Here is a 22,257-nt window from a genome sequence, read left to right as displayed (position 1 = left end):
CTCTTCCTTATTATTCCCACCACAGAATATTTACATTCTGAATACAGTTGTCTGATGTTCAGATGCTTTGCTGCCTATCTACATTACCTCATGCGAGGTGCTTGCCTAACTAATGAATGGAGGTAGTGGAGGCCAGAACGAGGAAACAGCAGGAAAGTTTAAATACACATGACTCCTGTGCAGCAGCAGAGGAAGTTATTTACATAATGCCCCTCTGATTACCCGCCTCCCTGCCAGCTTGCACTTTTATGTGTTGGGCTTGTGGGTGAGTTTAAGGAAAAAAAAAAAAAAAAACTTGTGCAAAGATAGTGATTTCCTGCTCAGTGGTCCAATGGCTAATAAGATATTAATTTGTAAAGGTTGACTTTCATGGATTTGGACTGCATACATAAAAAGGAGCATGGGGAGCATTTTCTGCCGACTTGTTTCCCCCTTTTTAACTTTTTATTCAGCCTTACATTGTTGAAATGTGACTCCAAATCAAATATATGGAGGGAAGATGAGGCAGTAAAGAAAACAACCCACACATTTATGTTGAAAATAGTTAAACGACATTAACAGTAAATGTACAGTGTTTTATTGTTATGGGTCATAAACTATTTATGGCCCTATTTGAGTGAGGCTATTGACTTTCACCTGTGAGAACCCGTGTGTGTATTTCCTCGTTCCCAGAAGTAAATCAGAGTGTTTATGTCTTCCTCAAAATGCACGGAATAATATGAGAAGAACTTACATTTTTGTGACTAAATTGTGGCATGTGTGGCAAAATGAACTGCTGAAAAAGACGCGTTCACTATTTTCACTCTTTGCTCATTTTTCCTCACAATAAATTATATAGCTTTGCTTTCATGGAGACATAAATGCAAAAGTCTTGCTTTAAAGGAAAGAATTATTTATTCCCTGTATTTTCGATTGCTGCAGATATCTATTCTGTGCAATATTTCAGAATTTTGATGAGCTAGTGTCTTCTCATCGTTGTCTCAAACCCAACATATATCCATAATGAGTTAAACCAGTGATATGAACAACATCAATTAATATTTGAAAAGTATGTTAGACAAACATCACCGGAGAAGACCTACAGATAGTACTGTGTCTCCTCTAAATCGTCTGACTGGAATATCACCATAAAGTTTTCACCAACAATACAGATGATAGTTGTACTTGATTGTCTAACAAGATGTTCTCATTAAATAGTAGAATAAGAGGATGGACTTAGTAAAAAATTAATTATCCCCAAAAGTTCAGCAGTTCAACATTGAAGCATGTAATTGGGTGACGCTGGCTGATCGAACACCGGCTCACTTTAGCCTGACCTTCAGGAGTGTTTGCAGCAACATCCACACCAGGTTCATCACAATTAGGTTATTGTGAGTACTATTTCCTTCTGAATCCGGCTAGCATGTCTGAAAGGACCATTTAACCAGGTTTCTAATGATTACACATACAGCCTAATCAGGTTGGATCCTAGTAATGACATTTACAGTGCACGCAACACCCCCAGTCACTTGGGTAACTGAGTTAAAAAGAGAGCGCTCACTAGTTATAAATAGAAAAAAAATGCTAAAATAGACACAGTGATTTACATTATTTGTGTCACATGTGAGGATCCACCTCCATCGCCAACCCAATCCACCTACATGCTAAATCCGACTCACCCGAGAGACACCACCGCCCAGCAACCGAACACCTTGTACGTTTACATACAGGCAGTGGAGAGCATAACTCACAAAGGTCACTGAGGGGTCACCCTCGGCCAAGAGGTTAGAAGGCTGCAGCGGTGCTGAGAATCTCTTTAGACCCTCTATGAATGATGCACAGCAACAGTGCTATCTGGCTGGCTGAGTGGATGAACTATGGTATTGTGTGGAATGAGAAAAAGCATGAGACAGCAGCCACAGAGGTTAATACTAATTGATCAACTGTGCTATTGAACTTACCTGAACAACGTCCTTTCTTCCTCAATTTAAAGTCCACCAAAGCTGTGGAATTTTCCTTTGTTCTTCTTCATTTTAGGGTCCATTACTTTTGATATCCAGATTGTGAGGTGTTGACTGTTGAAGTATAAAACACAAACCTGACAAGCAGATTTTTTTTTTCCCCCTCGTCAGGTAATATAAGCTTATTACCTTTTTCTTTCTTTTATCTTTTTTTTTTTCGAACACTCATTGGCTGTACCTAAAAAAGGACTCAGAGTAGGTGACAGGGATGAAGTAGGATAAGGGGGGGCTTGGTGAAAGAGAGTGAGCGAGGTGTGAGATAAAAGGAAAGGATGGGAGGAATGCAAGAGGGAAGAGGAAAGGTGATATGGTGGGCTGGGGAGTCGACAGATTGATGGATGGCTTTGCTGCAGATGGATACTGAGCAGAAACAGAGCTGCAAAAACACACTTAATCGCACACACATATGCGAACACATTTCAGTGCATTGCTGCACACACACACACACACACACACATACACACACATGCAAGTCATGAAAAGAATCGCAAATAGATGCCAATATGCACATGAGAAAACAATTACGATGGCACATAAACAGTAACACCAATCCAACAGAGGCATTCAGGAGTACGTCTTTAACCCATAATGTTTCATTTTTGCCCTTTTCCAACAGACACAAACACATATACACACTATTAATGTGCATCTTACAGCACGGGGCAGTGCACTGACTAATAACTGTAAACAAGTATCACCATGGGGCCTATCGCACAGCCCAGTAATGGTTATTACCATCATCACTCTTCCTATGATTATCTAAGCCTGCTACATAGCTAGAGCATCGCTCTTAGCCAAATGTTCCAGCGGTGTTGCAGAAATACACCAGATCCCTCCCTTTTTCACTTATTTACGTCCCAGGCACATCTGCTAGCAAGGTGTCACCGCCTTGCAAGCTGTGTTAAAAGTTTCAAGCTGATTCCTCTGTCAAGGACACAAAATATAACACTTGGCTTCATGTATCTGTAACGAGTAGCGACTGACTCGACACGATGGGAACGGTCCCATCTGGTGATGTGTTGTATGGCACAGTGGTGGCAAACTGCACAAGCTGAGTGTACAATAACCACATAGGGAGCAACTGCTTGTACGTGGTGGAGAAGTGTGAACACTTACTGAACCGAAATCAACTGTGAAACTCTCCATGGTGCCTGATATGAGACCAAAGAAGAGCCGCAATCTGTCGACACTGAAATACATAAGCTTTGTTTGATCAGTATAGTTGTAAAAAAAAAAATTGCATTTGTTCAAACAAATATATAATGCTGACCAGAGGTAAGAGGTCTTTTTGTTTCTTCTTTTTTGAGGTTTTCAGAGCTTAGGTTCAAAACTCCTTTTTGAACATTGTGAGTGAAATTTAATAGTCCGATCACTGGATGGATTTGTGTTCCAGAACAATGTTGAATCATTAATTATGCTGTTTGGATGCAAAATGTGCTCTAATGTACAAATATTATATTCATTATCTTAATTTTTACAATATTTAATTTGTGCTCAGTCATCCAGAAATCATTAATGTGGAATATTTTAACATTTTTATACTCGAACTTGGCAAAAAGTGGTAGGATATGCAGAAAGTAGCTGAAAGGTTCATGACTCTTAACAGAAAGTTTATCTTTGGTTCAAAGTAGCAATTTTATTATAACTACGATGCTGGCAGAAGTTGAAAAGGTCATTATGGGAAAATATTGATGTTGAACAAAAATAAAACACACATCTGCCAAATGAATCTATGCTCTCTCTTTTTTTAATCCCTCCAAATGTTGCTCCTTATAGTTTAAATATTTGTGGTTAGTGGCACATGCATGAGATGTATATTCAATTGAATATTCTTCATCTTGTGTAGGTGATAAATGTATTAACAACATCCTGACAAGAATACAACACATCCAAACAGAAGCTGTAATGCGCACTTTCACTGTGCCAACTACCCCAAGTGCTAAATTAAAACGGAACAGAATTACAGCGAAGTAAGAAAAATAAATAAGCTCAGCAATGATGCACAGTATCATTAAAAACTCATTACTACTGTTCCCATAACAATCTCTTAATTCTTGTCGCTCATAAGCCACATGGGTATCAGTTACCACTCGTTGCCACAAACATTACAGTAGAGTAGTAAGACAGCAAAACCAATGTGGTTAACTGGGTTAGCACAAGTTAACTCGCGACTGACTCTTTTATTAGGACTCATATTCAATGAGAAGAATACAAATGCAAAATTTATTTAACTCATGTGAATGCAACTTTGCCAAGTGGGAAATGTAAGACCTGGGAGTGAAAAGGAGAAGATATTGAGGAGATTATTGTATACCTTTCATAACCAAAATACCAGGTCTACTTTTCAGCAAGAGTCAAAAAGGCAATATATTTAACAGTGCCCTACAGGTCCATCAGACATGACCATCTTCTGCAGAGCCTGTTTGTTCTGGCCCAGACTTCACAAGAATCTCACACTGAACAAATGCAAATGTCACATGGGAGCAGATGCTTTCAAAATCAATTTCTGAAAATTGCAGCAGGTCCACTCCAAACACAAGATTTGCAAAATGGTGAGATTATCTTCCATTAGGTATTGTTTGTTTGTTTGTGTGCTTTTGTTTGGTTTTGATTATACGTGGTTTGAGGGCCAAAGTATATTACAAATACAATAGTCAAGGCACACTAGGCAATTTGGTGATCCCTCTCCGACATGAAGCATCCACTGCTGGAGTCCTCTGATAACTATGTACTTCTACAACCACAACAGGTTTGGCATGACAAAGACATAAAACACTGTAAACTTTAAGTATCCAAGTAAGAAAACCAAAACTGTTTTGTTGCAACTGATAACTAGAATTAAAACATATAACACAAATGTTGTCTGGTATTAATTTATAAGTTCCCTGTTTTAGATGGATGCATTTTTAAAATGTTGCACTCAGCCTTTTTTAAGAAACACTTTTCCTTGATGCTCTCATAAACAAGCAGCCACAGTGAAACACACATTTGTAGTTTTGAAGTGAAAATGAGGAAACAGACTTTAGTTAAGGTACCAAGTGGGCTTTGCTTCAAGGTGCTTTAAGATTTCCTGTACCGGAAACATTGGATCCAGACTACTTTGCAGGATGCCATATTTTTATGTCACACTTTTCAGTCTTGATGAATGTTTAGTTTAAAGTATGACACTGTCAGTGTGGCTTGTTCTACCACAGACACGACATGAATGAACCTCTGATCAAGCCTCACTGAAATGCTTTAATCTCTGTCACAGCTTTGGATCATTCTGGTTTTAATGACAAAATTAATGCCCCTTTGGCCATGAAGACTCAGAAAAACTCATTCACTGCAAATTAATTACCAAACACAACAGTAGACAGTTTATGAGAATACTAATTATGGGAACGTCTGCATGCATACATAACAACATTTTTATGGTTGCTAAAGCTGCACAGCTCTGCCATCTTGTAGCTAATGCACATTTTGTTCTTTTTATGTTGACGATGAGTGAACATTTTGTTCCTAAAAAAAAGTTAGTATAAATTACAAGAATGCTGTCTCTGTAGGTAGGATTCATGCACATTGGCACTCCTGTGGTTGTGCCTGGCAAACTTTGGCCTTTCAGTGTAGTTCATCTGGTTCAGCTTCTTTGAGGTGAGTTAGTGGGAAGAGCTCATGGAAATGTAGCAACACCCATGAGCTGGACATGACCCACAACATTACAAACATAGACTATTACCTCCCACTCACTGAACTCCTCCGATTTGCTCAGCAACTTTTTTCCTACTCAGTAAAATGCAAGTCTTCTTTATTTTCCTGGACACATCTAATGTCCGGTTCTCTCTCTTAGGAGCCAGACTAAATGCATTGCTTGTGAGAAGTGCTCAGCTTGTTCACAACTTGTTATTCAAAGCTATTAACACATATTTATTAGTTTGAAAGAGGCTACATTCATACTTCAGTTGATTCTGAAGAAATTCCCTTCCACGGCTATTGTTAATGCTGCAGTGTATCCAAACATTGCAGCTGTCCCTTCTTTCAGTCTCTCTGCAGTCACAGAAGGCTCACTTTGTAATGGATTAAAATGTCAAGTGAACCAGAAAATACACTCACTCAGGATGATGAATAACAATAGTTTTTACTTGACATAAATACACAAGATAAAATTAATTGCATATATGAGCAAGCCCCTGAGAGGCCCTGAAACACCAAAAACCAATTACTGAACAACAGTACAATCACAAAAACATGTGGTCAGTTTGTTTCTGTCTAAAGAAATGAGTAACTACACATAATTTACAGCAATAAATGTGCACAGACATTTGCATGAATAAGCACAATACTTCGGGAAATATACTCCCCGAACCACTGATTTAGACCACCATCCAGTTTTTTTATTTTGTTCATTTTTCATCTAATTCTTGAACTATTTTGACCAATATGCTGTCTGTGAAATCGGTCTGGTAAGACTTGAATTTTGTATTTGACAACCTCTTCTTTTCGAGGCTTTGACAGATGATTTTTCCAATGAGATAGGCTATGCCATCGCTATCAAATGTTTGATATGCCAGTCATTTTTTCAATCATTTAGTGCACCAAAAACAAAAACATATGCAATGACAAAAAAAGAAGAGACTCACATTTTTCAGTCTTACGTCTTGCCGTCAGTATTTTTTTTTTTTTTTTTGGGGCTTTGATCATATATACAGTATGATATGTGCCTCCTGGTTAGTAATGTTAGCTTATCAAACACATTTGAGAGGCAATATCTATGATGGACAAAACATAGCCTATCTGCAGACTATTACACTGCAGCTGTTGGACTCCGTTTCAGACCACCTGTGGCCATTTGAAGAAGAGAAACACATGAAGGCTTTAGTTACGGTGCACACAAGCTGTAAAGAAGTACTTACTGCTTTTGTGAAGTCATGTGCTGAAGAGTTTTTGTTAGCCTACATTTCATTGTGTGATATTTCAGGGTGAACACACCTGTGCACACACACTTCTTTATCTGTTTGTTTGATTGATTATTCAGCGGCCTCTCAACACCTTTATACTTTCCTATCTATCACTTTTTTTCCCCCTCTCACACCCAGAAACGCATGTGTACACAAGCCATGTAGGGGGTGAAAGAGGCCCTGCTCATGGCAAATTAGCCACCTGTGGGCGAGCCAAGTGGTGTGCAAATACCCAGAGGAGAAAACGAATGAACCATGCTGCTCCATCAGCCATAATCTAGGAAGACACCTAATCTAAACAATCACCCAGTGAGTGGAACATTCTCCATCACCCCGAGATGGACAGCAATAGTCTTACAGAAGTATAACAATATCACTGCGGAAATTTCCAATAAACAACCTGGTCCACACAAGGAGAGGAAGCACACACACGCACTTCATCATAAACAATATCACCCTACGAGTTTGAGTTGCTGAGGTTTAACAAGGAGTAGGAGCACTGATACATACCGTAAAGAAAAAACTACTATTTGTTTAATCATCTTGTAGCTATGCTACAGCATGTTATGGGCTGCATTGCCAGACGTTTAATCATCAGGTGCTGCAGAATACAGTACACTTAGATACAGTAATTGGAGCGGCACATCTGTTAAAATAACTTGGTGGAAATGATTTTGAGGGTTAGTTGCTGGGTTGTTTTTCTTCTTATTCATCTTCCTGTGGTAAAGGGTCTGAGCAGAACCCCCATCCTAATCCGTTTACTCACAGACAAATGTTACTAATAGGCACAGCTGCACTTCAAATGGTACTTGAAAGGTGATTGGTGGAGGGGAAAAAAAAAACAACAAGCAATTTGCATTTTTCAAGCACTGCTCTGGCAGGTGGAGTGCTAATGAACAATCCTATGATCCATTAATCGGGATCTCATTTTCACATGGCTGTCATTGCAGAGTGGCACTTGAGTTTGTGTAGCTCCATCAGAAGGGCTAATGGAGACAATGGTACCAATCAGTCCAAAACAAACAGTTTTTCCTCCAATTCAATTCATCAGAAGGAAATTGGTTAGGTAAATGTGTCACATAAGTGGCATCCAGTGGCTGGTCTGTGCAATGGTTAACATAAACATGAAGGACAAAAAGCATGTCTTATCCGGCTTTCAAGACCAACAAGTGGATATTCTAATATGAAATATTACTAAGAACATGGTAATCGACTTGATCTTCTTCAGGATTGATATCTGAGCCAATGGGCTTTTTGCCAAATGCTTGTGGGCATATCGATGTCTCATATGGAATCCAGGGCAGTGCTGTATGTCTGCTGTTTAACTCTTCAAACCCTACCAGTTCCTCAGTGCTAGTCCTCCTTGTTTGCCTTTTCTTTTCTTTTTTTTCTGGGACAGCATGCTGACAATTAGATCAGACAGTGTCTACACTTCGCCTATTATGCAGGCCACTTTTTAACCACTGTTGGGAACTGATATGTCAGATATTATTACAAAGTGAGCTTACAATGGCATGTACAAGTGAGCAGACACTCACCTTGGTGTCTTGTTGCTTCATGTGAATGGAGAGTGCAGTGACTCATTGTTCAAGCCATGAACTTATTAGGTAACTTAGATATTGAAAGACATTAGGAAAAAAAAGTACATTATAGTTAGACATTGGTGGCCAGGGAATTAAGTAAGCACGTTTTTAGCCCAAAATCTTTCCTGGTTTTGAATACCCTCTGCTCTTTGTTTGCCAGTATGCGTGGCTCTAAACCCAACCCTGCTCAGGTTGTGTCAAGAAAAGCATCTGGCATGAAAAATGCACCAAATCAAACAAGCGAATAAACAAGATTCACTCTGTTCTTTTATTTGTTGTTGTAGGTAAGAAACACAAATTTGACCAAATCATGCAACCAATGCAGATGACCATCTTTAATAATTGCATTTTAGTCTTTGGAATAATTAGAAGCTCACTTGAACAGCTGCACTTTGAAATTGATGAGATATCAATTGCCTAATGTCTCATTTATATAAAAACACCACCACATATCATCTGAAGGCTGGTCATTGCAACTTCCTAACTGAAGTATCAAATGTCATGGAAACATGTTTTTCATCAACTCCAGCTGTTAACCTTATCAGTGTTATAAACCTTGACCACATTTGTCTGTAAGTTGAACTAACAATTAAATTGTGAATCCTAAAAAGAAAAAACAAAAAATCAGAGGTAGCTGTCGGATGGCATTGTCATAAATTATTATTAATGAAAACAAATTAAGCTGATATTCCAACTGCACCACCATGTGCCCCCTATGGATTTCCACCTCATATAGTGAGCGATATATTTATGTCAGTGTCATAACATAAACACGGCAGGGGGTACGTCCCAATTAGTCATCATGTGGAGCTGTTACCTGTGCAGCCGTAAATGATTTATACTCATTGCAATATTAATACCGGTGAACTCATAACAGCAGTCATCACGTAGTCAGACTACCATTACTCTGATATGTTTATTTTTTTCAATCTTGTGGAGGAAAAGGATGCCAGTGATGAAAAATAATCATGAAAGTGTGAATTCTCCGTACACTTAAAGAGGGAAAACAAAACAAAAAACATGGAAAATCCACCATGAATCAATGGGTGCTCATCCAATTTCCCTATTTATGAGTAAAAACAATGTAAATTTGCTGTGTGAACAGACAAGATTTTCTGCTTCATTATCTCTCTTCTCTGCTCTGTAAAAAAATACTTGAATGGGTTAGTCATGTGTCTCCTCAAACTAATGCACAGTAATATGCAAAATGGCACCGATCTAGTCAGGGGACAAAAGAGGAGACAAAGCAAATGTCAAACTCTGTTTCCCTGAACAGAGACCTGGGGGTGCCGCGTAGTGAGACATGTAGTGAGTGTGTGTGCGTGTGTGTTTGTGTTTCCAAAGGAAGTTAAATGTGCAAGCACGTGTGCACAAACACACCTTAGTGTACTGATGTATTTGTGTGCTTGTGTTTTTGTGTTTGTATCAGCTACATCAGATGTTACCTTGTTACATCTTGCCCTGTCGCTCAACCATCAACCCCACCCCCAACACACACACACACACACACACACACACACACACACACACAAGGCTTGATACCTTATGCATGAGGGAGAGAGGGTGTCTGGTATTACTGTGGGGCCCTAAGCCGGTTAATGACGCCGGGCACCAGAAGCCCCACAGATGGCTAATCTAACCATTGTCTTCCCTACCCAGCCCCTTCAAGCAAACTCCCATCCCAGTGGCCCCCCATGCAGCATGCTACTGTTTACCCCATTCCAACTAATTCTAATCCTGTTTAGCAACATTCTCAGAAATTTGAATGACTTCCCCCCCAACACCCTCTCCCCTCTCGATTCCCTGTCTCCTCTCTTTTGTCTTTTCAGATGATAAAAAGGGGGACGTCTGGCTGAAGAAGGGTCATGGTTATCCTCACTTCTGTATAAGGAGAGATAGCGCCACTGGGGAAGTAAGGGTAAAGAATGAAAATACGGGAGATGGTGGAAGACCTTGGAATGTTCTCTATTTCTTTCAAGAAAAGTTCAAGCCCCAGCTAATTAATGATTCGTTCTTGCAGTCACTAATATGCAGAGATGATGGATATGGTGCTGACATTACTAGACTCCTGAATCTGCTTGTGGAGCCTCCCTTTCTCCTTAATCAAATTGTCTGTTACAGCAAGCTGACTCTGTCAATCCGGGCCCCAACTGGCTGATGGATCCTCCCAGAATTCCTTCTTCTGTGTCTGCAGGGAGGTTTCCGAATGTGAGGAAGACACTGTGCATGGCATCAGAAAACATGTCACTCATAAGTCCATCAGTCCTTTATGTACATGTGCATGACAAGACAAATGCACACCGATGCGTACACGCAGAGAGGCGCACTCGTCTGCCTGTAACCTCTACCAAAGCGGGAATGTCACAAAGCAGCCTACAGAGGATCAGTGGATTGGGCCTGTGTGTTCACGATGCCTTTTTTGCGAGTCTTTTCACTTTTGTTTTCATACATATCAAAGCATTTTGAAGTTCTTTTGCTCACTCTGCTAATATGACACACTGCCATTTATACTGATTTGAATAAGTGGATAAGGGGCACAAAGGCCCACGGAGAATGGGGAATGACTTGAAACTCTTTCATCGCTCACTGAAAAGGACATTGTTACTGTCCGACCTCATTGCTGAGTTCCAGAGGTGTTTCAGCAGCATGTGGAGATTACAGGCGACGAGAGAATCCACTTAGCACGTTTTGTTTTGTATCTCTATCTTTTCTTCTCCTCCTATTTGTTCAGCAGTTGGCATTTGAAAAGCAAGAATTTCACATAAATGGGACTGCTGTCTATCTGTTGCACCTCAGTATTGGCACAACATGACTTCAAAGGCTATTGGAGTGTTTTGAAGTGCAGCTTGAAGAGAGACACCTGCTTTTTTTATTGTGTTGTTATAATTGTCCAACGCACTGGCACTTACACAACACTGAAACAAATAACAAGCTTGAATTCTGGGCGCACGAGTTGGGTCACAAAATTCACGACATCGAGTGACGTGGTGGAGAGAAGATCACAAAGGGCACCAAATGATGCCTTCCTTTGTTGCCGTTAAGGACACTTTCTACCTCAACTTCAGTTCAGAACTTTACAGAGTTCGGAACTTTACAGTTCCTTAATGAAGCAGTTTCTTTTACTTTGTCATGGATGAAAACTATTCATTGCATTTGAAATTTAACAGTAAAACGTGTTACTTTTCTTTATTGAATGTATGTTTACCCCTGCCAAGGAGGTTATGTAATCACGTCGGTTTGTTGGTTTGTTGGTTGGTTGGTTGGTTGGTTTGTCAGCAACATTACGGAAAAACTTATGGACGGATTGCAATGAAACTTTGTAGAAAAGGTGGGTCTTGGGCTAACTTAGAATCCATTAAATTTTGGTGATGATCCGGATCACTGTCTGGATCCAGGATTTTTTTTAAAGGATTCTTTATCATTGAGAGATAGGGCAGTCTTTGACATAGTTGTGCATAACTCAACAATAAATGACAAGGGGCTTAGCAAAAAATCACAATGTAAGTTCTTCAATGATTCAAAGAGATATCAGCTGCTGATCCAGATCACGGAAGTATTCCGGATACCAGGATCCAGAACAGACAAAAACAGGGGGATTCTGGAGTGTCAGTCACTGTGAGGCAACACATTGAGATATGAACATGCAACAAACAGCTTTCTCCCAGACATTGTTTGTGTTGGGGAGAAATAAAATGCTTTTTATTATATATGGTGTTCTTATTGTTGTTGGTGACTGATTTGAGCTGTGGTGGAGGTCTGCGCTCTCCGAGTGCCAAATTCTAGTGTTAAGCATTTTGTAGTACAGAACATGAGTATGAATTGTGAAGCGATCAACTGGGCATTTCACATACCAGTCATTCCTACTCCTAAAGAACCCATAAAGGTAAATCCCAAAGCCAACATAAATCAACAATGAACAGTGACATTAAAACTCGTTAAATGCCCTTGGATTTTGATTGTGTACTGCATCGATTCTTTGTCAGGAGATACCTTTTGTTATCCTGAGCAATCATTACTGTATCTACTGCCTGAGGAACCATCCAGGTAATTAAGGAAACACACCTTCAGTTTATAGTTATACAGTTTGTGCATCTCACTTTTTTCACTCTAAAATATTCACCGTATCCTGAGGCTGTATGTAAAAGGTTTTTAATGTGAAGATGATGCAGACGCTCTTGACCCAGTAGAGTGGGCCTGCCTCAGTTAATCTGCGGCGGTACCCGTGACTTCTCAGTCTCGCCTGTTACGACGAAAATAAAAAGAGGTATTATGTTTCTGACCTCAAGCCAAGCATAAGACACCCTCTCTCCATCTCTCTCCTCTCAGTTCAGAACTCTCACAGCATTTCTCACATTCCTTTTTCAATCACCTTGTCTCATCTTCTTTTCATATAGTCTGGTATTTCACCCAAAAAAGCGTTACAGTCCTAAAAGTGTGTGTCTTTTTATCTTCTGTGGCACATGTTGGAGACACTGTAAATAAATCCTCTTCTCAGGTTTTCAACAAAACATTTAGTGACACTTTTGAATGAAATATTATGTCTGCTGGATTAACATAGATACTGTGGCGCTCGAAGAAGACAAAGAAAAATGAAAGACAAAACCCTTCATAAGAAGGTCCTCGTAATTGTGCTGCCATTTAGTTTTCTGTTTTCAATCCTACAGAAGGAAACAGTAGCATTCAGGCCTGATTCATTGAAGTGTAACATCTATTCCAGTCTATCATTCCAAATGATGTTCAGCATGCTTATCACTTTTTTTTTTTTTTTTTTTTTTTTTACACATTTCATTGTTTTCATGACTTAAATTATATTTTCCATTTTGTTGAAGAGAAGCGCCTTGTTTAGAAAAGAAAAATACCTCTGTAAATACTGTCAGAATGATTTTGTCGACTGGTTGATTAGAACAATATTTTTTTTTTATTTCTGGAACTTTGATGCAACATTCATTTGTTTTGTTCTAGTTTTTTTTTTCTTTTTAGAACACCCTACACACTCATTTCCCCAATAATCAGGTATTACCTCTTACAATCTGTGAAAGTCACTGGCGAGCTAAAAGCACCGGTAGCACTGAGCTACAATGTGGTTTCCATGCTGAGCAATAGGAAGACTCCAGCACAAAGAGAAGCTCTGTTCCCCCTCTGATGAGCCAGCACAAACTGCCAGCCCCCTCACTGAATCATTCCCCTAGTAAATGTCCTTCACCATCAGCTTTTATGCAGCACAGCTCCCTCGCCCAGACTTCAGGCACTGTAAACGGCGAGCAGGGTCAGGGTAATTGAAATCATTAATCGTGTTTTATTCCACTTTGGGGCAAAGTAAGCTTGAATTGAAAGAAGGTAGGTAATGGCTTTGGATAATGTACTAGTCTTTGAGGGAGGCGAATGAAACAATATTGAGTTGCATATACTATCGAGTTTCAGAGGTGGAATAGTTGTAGATCATGTTATTATGCAATCATAATAAAATCACTGATTAATTTATTCATTTAAATTCCCATAGATCTCTATAATTCATTAAGTTAAATTAAATATGTACAGTAACAGGGAAATATAAACATAAGTCCTTCCGATATACAAATTGGTATTTCAAAACAAATAAAAGGCAAAAAAAAAAAAAAAAAAAGATCAGAGTTATGTTGGAATTGACAAATTTGCATTCAGCATTGGGTCAGTTCTCAGAGGAAACAGTAAATGCTTTTATAATATATCTCTACACCAGACAGGAGCTAAGCTCCGTGCAACAGAGCACCCTGGGGTGAAAGGGAACAACATACCCTGCACCCCCATGGGGGCTCAGGGAAAACGTCGGCAGCTTTGGTTGTGACCTCGGGATGTTCTCTTGCTGGTTCAATCATTTTATCATAGAAAATTGGATGAGGACTGCACATTGTGTTCTTTCTGTGTTTTCCCAGGCCTACTATTGACTCATACCCACTTGTTCAGGAGTTGCTGTTGAATGAATGGAGGCAGTATTACAATTGTTATAATAACAATAACTTGTTATTGTGTTGCTTATTTGGCTTATTTATATTTATCAATGAAGAGTTGTTTTTGTTCTAATTTTTCACGAACAGTCATAAGACAAGTAAACACATATTTCTCAGTTTGTAGATTGTTCAACTCCTTCTGTTTGATCCTAACTTAGTTTAAATCCTAAAAGATTATTCTAAACTTATTGCTAAACTTGTAATCTTTGCTGTAACCCCGCTCTTCAAACTCGTGTGACCGTCTTGGACGTCTTGGTCTCTGGTGAGTTTAGCTTCCACTTCCCACTCTGCAGTTTCCACAATGGTTTTTTGGACTCTGGTTCTCGTCAGATGAGATCTTTCTAAAGATGTCATCCTTGTCCACTGCTGCAGCCCGGCTCTACTTTGAGTCATAAGCTATTCTGACCGACTGTTGTCTCTCATTTCCCTGTTGACAGGTTTTTGGAATTTCTGAAAGTCACCAAAGTGGCAGACAGTCTGAATTACTGTTAATCCTTCCTGGTGGGACTGTGTGCTCAGTCCTTGAATAAACTCTGTGAAATGTTGCTTTACTTTAACTTTTTCACAGCCATCCCAGCTTTGTCACCCACTTCTATTCAGAGATGGCTTCATTAGCATTAGCATTAAGCATTTTACTCTGATACAACACGAGGACACAATGTTTTGTTGTTCACTTTGCTAAACCTGCTTTGCACCATCAGGAAATGTTAGATCCACAACACAGACAATTTGGTAAATTGCCCAAAAATTACCACAGATTATTTTATGAAATTCAGAGTTATTTGGGGAGTACTGAAATATAGTATGACTATGTATTATAGTTGGATAAAATGAATGAAAACTTAACTTTACCTGAGCTTTAAAGTACTTCTACCATTTGAAGTGTGCTTGTTTCCAAATTCCCAGTCAGCAAATTACTCTGCTTCTTCTTCTTCTTATCCCCTCTGAACTTTTTGACCACACAGATTAAGTTTAGCTTTGGCCAATATAAGGTGAAAACAAAGTGTTTTAAAAATGTGCTTCAAAAGGTCTTCCATCTTTCACTTTGCTTTTTTTTTTTTTTTTGGGGAATGCTTACCACTGATGAACCTCATCAGCCTATAATGAATTTCCTATCAAGGAATTCCAATAGCTGTTCCACTGAACAACAATTATTTGACTTAACTTATTCCAAGAGATGTGCGAATGAACCCATTTTGTGCCCAGATTGAAAGCTATTCATCACAGTTGGAAGTCCTTCATTTCAGCAGTGTATATATTCTCTAACTCAGTCATGGGAGAAAGAACTTTCTCACCTGTGGTGAAGAAACAGCGCAAACCACCATTTGTATGAAGTCTGAGGGCAACTATCAGCCTTCCAGGATTACCAGTGATTGGTAGAGGGCATTTTGATTGACTTGTCAAACTTAACAATTCCACACTGTGCCTACATCAAACTTTGCCCCGTAACGTTAACACAATTTAGCCAGACATGTCATGGTACCTGTAATACATCGCACAAACAACCAGGGTTTTTTCGGTGAAATGAGCATGCTTGCCGTCAACCTCACAGATAACCGGTGGGCATACACCCCACATGTCGTGGTCTTAAGGTTAAATTTGAGCTATTTCTTTGATTTTTGCTGTGATGATGTGATTGCTAATAAGTGATCCAAAAAAACAACAACAACAACAATATTTTGATTAAATTAAACTATTTAAAATGTAATTTCCCTTCAAGTCATGTATGTAATTGGTAAATAAATCCCGCACACACACGCACAGAGAGAGAGAGAGAGAGAGAGAGAGAGAGAGAGAGAGAGAGAGAGAGGGAGACAAAAGAAGCATTCAGCTGTCACATTGCTGGTAGGTGGAAGGATATTACAGTAGCACAGTCACCGGCTGCAGTGTTTCCTAGAGGATGCCCTGATAGCATTAGCTTTATTTTTTACAGTCAGGAATCCATTTCAGCATGAAGGGCAAATGAGGGGAAAAGGCTGGACTGGAAGGAAACAGGATTGTGGAAATAAACGTCACATGATTGCATTAAACCTGCAGAAAGTCACATTTTCCTCACTAAAACTGAACGCAGTACTTCCAACTTGACCTCTCTTTGACACTCAAAGCATGGGGTTGATGTTGATGGGGATTATAAGAAAGGTATCAGACAAGCGTTGGGAGGTTAAATGAAATAGGAAGACACAAAAGAGAAGACTGTTGAGAAATCATCACCCTCACACAGTGCTACTATTTTTTTTATCTTTTCACTGTAAGCCATAACAAGAACCTACCACTATAATTACTGCTGCTCCAACGCCATTCAATCGATTCACTTCCACTGTTCACAAAGTCTTTTGAGGGAAACAGGAGTATCGTTGTGCTCAAGGTGAACCATGTGCATACTTGTGTACAGGAATGTATGTTTATGCATGCATATGATATGTGTGTGTCTGTTGGTGTGAAAGACAGAAGGTGAACACCAATTGTGAGCATATGCAGAATGTCCCTCGCAGGGGAAACCGAGTCTGGTAATTATTACCAGTCCAGTGGAGGGTGCACATCCTGAGGGCTCTGTCCGTAACTACAGCCAAAATATCCTCAGCTGGAAATGCCAGCGAGAGTTAACACTGGGAGAATTGAGCATCTGGCCTGAGGTGGTAGTTAAACTTAATTTGGAAAGTCAAAGTATGAAGGTGCACAAGATTATTATTTTTTATAATTTTTTTTCTTCAAAGAAAAAACAACTGTCATACTTTCACTATACAAATAATAAATCAGAGATCACATGATGATGCTGAAAGTTTTACAATGTATACATTTGAATTTAAGCCCCAGTTATGCAGATGCACACCACCTACACTACTGCGATAAAATGTAACTAAGCTCAATATCTGTTCCCCAGGATCAAGGCAGACAGATTAAACTGATTGTAAAAATGATGTGTAAAGTGTAAACAAACACATGATGCAATTAAATGTAAGTCTCATGCGGCAGTAATTTATTCACGGTGGAACACATCAGATGTTGAAAATCCAAAAATTGTAAATTTTTGAAAACATAGTATCTCATTTTGAATTTGGACACAGTGAGACCATTACTGTACATACCGCTGTACTAAAAATCAGTGCTTCGACTTCAGATCCACACTGGTCATAATGATTTTTCTGACCCATGAATGCTGCACCCAGGAAATGTGGCTTTCCGGCTGTATTCCCAGAGTCAACAATAGCTTCAACCACTTTCATATTTTCAGTGGTGTCGATTGTAATTTTTGAAGTAACCAAATCATGTTTTCTGTCTGTTGTTACCGTTGTTGTTATTGCAGGTGAAAACTGGCAAAGCTTCGGAACTGTTAATAGGAGAAAATGTGCCACATAATGAAGTTCTATAACCAATCATGAGACAATTGCAACTGTCAGCATATAACTACTGAAAACTGACTTCACGTATTTCATGGAAATTTTAGAAAAAATAAAAAAGACATATTGTAATGATTATGATCTCCAGACATATAAATCATTTAACACATACTGACATATGTACATTTATTCATGCATTAAGCACCCATATTTCCCAAGCTATCGTCTATATAAACTCAGTCGAAACTAAACATGCATGCCACCAGTATGTCTGACAAGGAGAAAGAAAAGCCAGAGCTGATTTCATCCATCTCCCTCTTCTGTATCTCAGTTATTAACTATGTTCCTGAGTCCAATAAAAACATGTCTGTTTCTGTGCCTGCAATATTTATACAAATGTTCCATATATATATGTATAAAGTGTAATTTCTATATGCCATTAAATTCCTGTATTCTGTGAGCTTTTTTTTCATTATTCAATAACATGATTAGTTGCTACACTCTTGAACCTGTGAAATATTCGAAGCCTGACTGTTCCTTTCAACTGATACCGAGAAGAGAATTATATACACAATTAAATGAAACCATGCAAAATGTCACATTTTGTTACAGATTTTCCGTAAGAAAAGTCGGGAATCATCCGTGTTAAATTTATTTTTGTGACATCAAAACCATTATATGAGATGCAGGTGCTGCTTCATTTCAGCTCAGCGGTGGTTCGTGTGCCAGCAGAAGTGAAATGTGCTGGATCGTGCTGTGTCTGAGCATGTCTTCCAACTGTCTGCCATGCCTCTCAGCCTATGTGATGGTTTTTATCACATCATACGAGACCACTGAAGCATGTGTGGTAGGAGGTGTGCTTGTGTAGTTGTTGTCAAGCATGTCTAGATTTTTTTTTTTCTTTCCCAAAACCTGCGCTAATCCTTTTTTCTGCTCCCGTCAGGCTGGGATGGTGTTCATATGTCAACACAGCAAAAAAAAAAAACACCCTCTCTGAAGACACGCACACTTTTGCAGCTGAGGATGAAAACATGAAAGCCACCAGAAATATGACCACACACAGTCTCATTCCCAAACAGATGCCAGCACTCACACGTGCACATGCAGTGGTCCTCAGTCAGGTGTAGGCAAAACCAACTGAGCGTGCGAACAGCGAAGCATGTGCAGTTAAGATATTTGAGATGAAAATTGATCATGACAAAATTCTAAAGTGGATGGCTCCCCTCGGCTGTGATATTAGATTGACTGCTATGAAAACACATTTTCTGAAAATCATTGCCTTTGCCATTAAGGTTCGCTTTGTAATTGAGCGGCGATATACTGTAAGGATCAAGTGTGGGATGGATAGGACAGACATTAGGAGTAGAATTGATGAGCAGAACATCTTCTAAATTAAAATGCTGTTATAGCAATTTTCCCATAAAGTCTGACAAATTCTTTGTCTTCTGTCAACACTTCCGACATAACACTAGATAATACTGCTTCACAAATTAGCACATTCTAATCTTATTATAGGAGCTGAGTTTTATGGGCTGCCTTTGATGTGTGGAGCATTGCTTTTATTTCACATTTTCCATGTGTTTAATATGACGGCTCAAACGATCTAGGAAGTAATGAGAGGTAATTGCCAGCACTAACTGTGCCTCTATCGAAAGGCTTTATTGTTCTTTATTGGACACCATTTACACCCAGATAGTGCACTCCGCTAAATTAGGCTTGATGCAAATCTTTGTTAATGAGCAATATGTGAGCACAGTGTGTTTAGTCGTGTCTCAATACAGCTATTAACCACTGCGCTTACCGGTGGAGCACGACAACAACAGCGATCCTTGAAGCGGTTACGTCCGCTTAGTTTATTTAAATCCGTGTCTAGTTTACCAGAATGATGGCTTCTCTGTTTACCAGCTGTCCTACTTTTTTTTTTTTTTTTTTTTGCTTTCACAACTGTCCTCTTCATCCTTCTTTGAAAAAGAGGACACACTTTACCCAAGATGCATCACGTTCTGGCCTTTGTTTGACCCCATCCGCCATGATGCGAATGTCTAGCTGCTTGGGGGGTGGGGGGGGTCACGTTTCAGTCTTATCCAATCAGAATGTTCTGCTGTAGCTGGGTGGCTGTTACCGCTGCTGAGACGCCGTAGCTCAGTGACGCCATCGGAGTTGCGTCGCGAAACAAACACACCAAAACACAACTGAGAAGCAGTCTCGAAAACTCGAAAAATCAGACAGTGTCCCACTTTTCAGAATCCTTTTTTTTTTTTTTTTTTTTTTTTTTTTAACAGCGGCATCAACATTTGTGGTGCGTTTAGTCCACATTCAACTAGTACTTCTTTTTTCTTTTACCCTCCGCCTTTGTTTCGTGACAACTCGGTGCAACTCTCGCTGTTTACAGGTCACTGGCGTTTTCAGTGAGGTGATGTTGAGTTTGTAATGAGTTGACACTTGGTTCCTCAAAAAAACACTTTGCTGGCCTTCGAACCCACACAGCTGCAAGAATGTTAGCACATTTTCCAACACCCCCCACTGCCTCACCTTTGTCTGCCTGCCACCTGACATTAGACTGCTTCACACTGGTCTTGTTAGAAGGCCACAGCGAGGTCAAGGAGTAAGACTGGACACCTGATGGTAGAAAAGAATGGCCATAGTTTATGTGTGGACAAGAAATTAATTTGCTTCTTTGATCTAATTTTTATGGGTCATAATAGTTCTGCATTGAAACAAGGTTCTCTGACTGTTTAAAACTTATTTTGATTAATTATTATGTGCTGTTTCTAAAAGTGCATTTTTTTTTTTTTTTTTTTTTTTTTTACAAAATTTTAAATTTTGTTAAAAATTTTTTAGATGGGACAACTATCTTTCCCTGACTGGATCATTGAGATCTGTCTGTCCTGCAGAATACTTCAGACTTTTTGTTTTTTTTTGTTTGTGAAGTCATGATTGAGGTCTAACAATTCCTTCATGTACAACACACTAGAGCAATTATTGGCTAAGAGGTACACAAGAGAAAAATAGACGTTAGAGTAACCAAGGTCAGATCAGAGGGGAAAATATGAAAAATTATAATATGTAATTATTGCTATATTTTGCAAACAATTGAATAATGGTGGTTAAGGAATATTTCTTACAAAAATTTCAATAAGGAACAATAGAAAAAAATTAGTGTAAAAAATGGACTTTACCCTTTAATAATAATAATAATTAAAAAAATAATTAAAATTATTTATTGTTATTATTATTATTGTTATTATTATTATTATTATTATTATTATTATTATTATTATTATTATTATTATTATTGTAAAAAAAAACTGATGTGGCCCATTTGTTTTCCAAACCTTTGTGCCAAGCATTTTATGCTTATTGTTTTTTCAGAAGAGAAAACAAATGGCATGTTTTTTGTTTGTCTTTACAGGCTTGGATACCGATGTGTTGGGTCCTGCACGGTGTGTTTGCAGTACTGGAGATAAGGCAGGAGCTTGGAATGTGTATGCTCTCCAATTCATTCTTCTTTTTACACAGCTCTCAAACTTCTTCAACCATGCCAGGCTGTTTTTCCCTCCATAAATCAAGGACAGTGGGGAGGACGAGGTGTGATTGCTTTCACACCGAGGAAGTAATCACACCAGACCTGCCACAGCTCTGATTAAGACTGATAAATATCGACGACCAGTTAATGAGATGTCAGGCAAGAACAAGGCCCTTCCCTTCATGCCTTCCGATGACACCAATGGAGAGGAAAAATGACCTCGACAATGTCATGACTGTCTTTCATGACTACAAAGCAAAAGCTATAACTCATATTTAGTTGATGCGTACGATCACTGATGACTTCGGCAAGATTATTCACATGAATGAACAACACTGACCAGCAGATGTTTGTGGGGAAAAACACAATATTCATTAGGCGATCAATAAAATGTTAATTCTCATTCATTATTTTTCCCCTTCTGCTGGCAGATGAAGACAGACGTGTTGACAAGAAGTCAAAATTTGCTGGTTAAAAACCTGCCACACTGGCTACCGCACAACTCATATTAGAAGATTTCCACAACTACAGGCAGTGCTTATTTCAGGTTAAGAAAAAAAAAAAAAAAAATCAGGTCCATTGAAAGGCAATTTTTCCTCCCAAACAATGCACTACAACACACTGCTAGAAATGCTCACAAACACAAACCTGCTTGATGTCTGCTGTTGTACTTTGGGGACACAAAGTTTGCAGGAGACTAGGAACAAGTAACTTCATTATCTCACCAAGCATCACGAAAGCACCACGTTTTCTGTGAGCATTATTCCCCTGAGTAGCAGGCCCACATCAAGGCTTTTTCTTCTTTTTTTTTGCCACTAAGCCATGTGATTTATGCATCATAGAAGTAGTACTATGCTCTGTTTACAGTAAATTAGGGCTTGATCTT

Source organism: Salarias fasciatus, chromosome 23 (genome assembly GCF_902148845.1).
Source record: "Salarias fasciatus chromosome 23, fSalaFa1.1, whole genome shotgun sequence".
Lineage (NCBI taxonomy): Eukaryota > Metazoa > Chordata > Actinopteri > Blenniiformes > Blenniidae > Salarias > Salarias fasciatus.
Note: the sequence above shows the minus strand (reverse complement) of the source record.